Source organism: Lactuca virosa, chromosome 6, assembly GCF_052849685.1.
Source record: "Lactuca virosa cultivar CGN04683 chromosome 6, Lactuca_virosa_CGN04683_v6, whole genome shotgun sequence".
NCBI classification, from domain to species: domain Eukaryota; kingdom Viridiplantae; phylum Streptophyta; class Magnoliopsida; order Asterales; family Asteraceae; genus Lactuca; species Lactuca virosa.
This window is the reverse complement of record NC_136431.1, coordinates 164488802-164493242: the sequence shown is the minus strand read 5'-3', so window position 1 is coordinate 164493242 and position 4441 is coordinate 164488802.

Genomic DNA, 4441 nt, shown 5'->3' with positions numbered 1-4441 from the left:
GAGCCTTCAACCTGACTGGACCGCCTCGTAGGCCTTCAGCCTATCTGGACCGCTCTCCGAGACTTCGGCACGTTTGGACCACCTCGCAGGGCCTACAACCTATCCAGACCGCTCTCCGGGCCTTCGGTCTGACTAACATGCCCTTCTGGGCTTTTAGTCTATCCGAACCGCCCTGGGTATGTTGGCCTTCAGCACAAAGCAGGACCGCCTCAACCCAACCCCTAATCAATAAACATGTGCACATAATATCATATACGAGCATATATAACAGTCAAACCGATCTAACAGATCATCAATCATAGCAACATCCTATAACCAGGATACAGACCTAACCGGTCACTAACATAGCATCATCCTATATACTAGGATACCGACCTAACCAGGTCACTAAGCATACCATCATCATATATACCAGGATACCGACCTAACCAGGTCACTAAGCATATCACCATCCTAACTACCAGGATGTAAATCAATAAGCATATCATGCAATAAACCCGGATACAAATCCGATAAGAGCCGACATTGGTGCCTTAGACCCTGTTGATATAGTGAGGATAACTCACCTCGCAAGTAGCTCGAAGTGCTAACGTCAACTCCTCCAAATGCAGCTCCAAATCCAACACCTACAACCACCGGTGACTCCCTTCCATAAATTCCCATATTACCAAAATACCCCTAGAGGTCAAACTGGTCAACCCTTAGTCCAATTCAAAGTCAACGGTCAAGGTCAACAGTCCATGTTCACCCAACTCGTCGAGTGCAGCTAGCACCTCGTCGAGTTCCTTAAGAGTTCAGAAGGTCATAAAACCCTCCCTGACTCGCCGAGTTTACTACCAACTCGTCGAGTCTATGCGTGTCCAGAAGTCGGGGAAAACCCTAGCTGACTCGTCGATTCCTCTGCTGACTCACCGAGTCCATGCAGAAACCATACCACGGGAAAACCCTTCCCAACTCGTCGAGTTCCTTATGGGACCCACCATGTTCATACAGTTCTTTTTTTTAGATGTTTTCGAGCCATTCCAAAGCTCCAAATGGAATATCTAGCCTCCTAGGGCCTACTTATCACGTAAAGTTGCAAACTTTACGTGCATGCAACGTCTTAAGAGCCAAACCCAAGCTAAAGAAGAAGCTTAAGACAATGGAAGGGCCATAGCTTGACAAAGGCTAAGACTTTATGACAACAAGGGGCTAAAGGGGTCCAGATCTGAAGTTGCAACCTCAGATCTTGCCCCAAATCTGAAATACCACCACAATACCCTAAAAAGGATTCTAAACCCATGAAACAAGAGATCTAGCTAATGGAGAGCCAAGGCAACAACTTGTTACCTTCAAAATGATGCTGAGATGAAGTAGAACTCGGATCCACAACCTCCCTTTTCTCCAACTTCTTGTACTTCAAGCTCTTCCCACCACAATCCACCTTCCAAGCTTAATATCACACCAAAATGAAGTGTAAGCAGCGATTTAGGGTTTATGGGCTCACAAGGGGGGTGTAAGGGAGGCTAAGGGGGCAAGTGACCCTTAAATAGGGTGCAAAACCCTGGGGATTAGGGTTTCTCATTCCAACTCCAACTTGTCGAGTCAGGTCCATCGACTCGTCGAATTGGTCACTTAAGCCATGTGGCCAAACGCATCCCTACTCGACGAGTCTAGGCACCAACTTGTCGAGTAGATCTTCTGAGATGGACATAAAACGGTAAAGTTATATACCTGGGAGTCGGGGTGTTACACTGACTCTCCACTCTATTGGTTGTGTAATTCCCAAAATGGAGAAATACGTCGGTCCAAACATATACAAAATTTTCTTTATATTGTGTCAACAACGTTTTCTTCAAGTAAGTAATAACTTCTGAAACATAATGCACTTACATCAATTTTGATTAGATACAAGTAAACTTATTGATTAATAACTATATTAATAAATCTAAAACTTTATACTATGCTAGTTTCAAATTCCGATGTGTCACTGATGAAGTAAGTATTTTCATTCTCGTCATCTTGAGATGCATTGTTTGTGTAAATATCATTAGCCTAATCAATACATACAAATATAAATATTTGATATATAAAAACATAAATATATAAATAATAATAAACGAACATACCTCGTAATTTAACTCATCAAACGATGAAAAATATTCTGGCCAACTCATTTTCTTTTACTTAGCCTATCGTTTTTTAAAATATCGTACAATGAAAATGAAGTTTAGGACACATTCATTTATAGTAAAACTTTAGGCATGAAAACGAATACTATATAAATTATAGGGTAAGTTAAAGGACCATAATGTAAATATAGTTATATTATTTTGATTTGATTGTCGTGGTATTCATTTACAACGCACTAAAATAAAGATAGAGTATTTATTGTAAATGCAAGGTAAGTTAAAGGACCATAAATGTAAATATACTTATATTATTTTGATTTCGGTATTCGTTTACACCGCACTAAAATAAAGATAGAGTATTTATTGTAAATGTAGGGTAAGTTAAAGGACTATAAATGTAAATATAGTTATATTATTTTGATTTGATTATAGTGGTATTCATTTACACCGTACTAAAATAAAGATAGTGTATTTATTGTAAATGTAGGGTAAGTTAAAGGGCCATAAATGTAAATATTGCTATATTATTGATTTGATTGTAGTGGTATTCATTTACACCGCACTAAAATAAAAATAGAGTATTTATTGTAAATGCAGGATAAGTTAAATGACCATAAATGTAAATATAGTTATATTATTTTGATTTGATCGTAGTGGTATTCATTTACATCGCACTGAAATAAAAATAGAGTATTTATTGTAAATGTATGGTAAGTTAAAGGACCATACATGTAAATATAGTTATATTATTTTGATTTGATTATAGTGATATTCATTTACATCACACTAAAATAAAAATAGAGGGTATTTATTATAAATGCAGGATAAGTTAAAGGACCATAAATGTAAATATAGTTATATTATTTTGATTTGATGCGTAGTGGTATTCATTTACACCGCACTGAAATAACGATAAAGTATTTATTGTAAATGTAGGATAAATTAAAGAACCATAAATGTAAATATAGTTATATTATTTTGATTTGATTGTAGTGGTATTCATTTACACAACAGTAAAATAAAGATAGAGTATTTATTGTAAATGTAAGATAAGTTAAAGGACCATAAATATAAATATAGTTATATTATTTTGATTTGATCGTAGTGGTATTCATTTACACCGCACTGAAATAAAGATAAGATATTTATTGTAAATGTAGGATAAATTAAAGGATCATAAATGTAAATATAGTTATATTATTTTGATTTGATTGTAGTGGTATTTATTTACACCACACTAAAATAAAGATAGAGTATTTATTGTAAATGCATGATAAGTTAAAGGACCATAAATGTAAATATAGTTATATTATTTTGATTTGATCGTACCACACTGAAATAAAGATATGCTATTTATTTTAAATGTAGTGTAAGTTAAAGGACCATAAATATAAATATAGTTATATAGTGATGAAGATAAATAGAAGGGGTGGGGAGTGTTATTATCTTTTAATTTTATAAATAATTTGTAAATAAAAAATTAATTAAAGTAGTTAATAAGGGCATAACAGTCTTTTTAGGTCGGACCCGCACAACAAAAAGATGTAATAGGGACCGTCCGAATTAAGAAAAAAAAGTTAGGGACCAAAATTGTAAATTAACCCAAACCACATGGATCATTCATGTGTATATGTGTGTGTGAAAAAGTTGATATATCAATATATTAATAAGGATTGAAAGTAATTTTTAAAAAATAAAGAATGATATAAACTGAAAATATGTTTTAACTATAAGGGGTAAAAGTGTTAAAATTATTTAATCTTTGATAATAGATTATAAAATAAAAGATATAAAGAATGTCCTAAGATGTGGGATCAAGAAGTAAAATAAAAAAATATAAAGAATACATAAAAGTCATGTCAATTTGGGTTTAAAATAGATAGTGTTACTTAAGGAAACCGGAAACGTCATTTCTTGGCTTAATACATGTATGTAGGGTGGTTTTGACTTTAATTAATAAGGTGGTTTTGAACCAATTTTTGGGTGTGTTTAACAACACGGTCAAACAAGCAATCCTCACCTTACCCAAATGGGTTCGGCCGAAAATAGGGAAGAGAGAGGAGAAGAAGTATGTTACACTTTGTTACTTTTAATATATGTATGTGTCTTTATCTTTTGGTCTTGTAAAAGTCCAAAAACTTGTACACAAACATATTTAAACATACCATATGATTAAATAGCTAGTAATACTTTTTAAAATATTATTTTAATAAAATAATAATTTTCCAAATTTATTTTCACAAAATAATAATTTCTTCAAATTAAAATACAAGACTTGAATATATTTATTAATAATCGAATTCTTAATAAATAATCAATAAGTGACAACT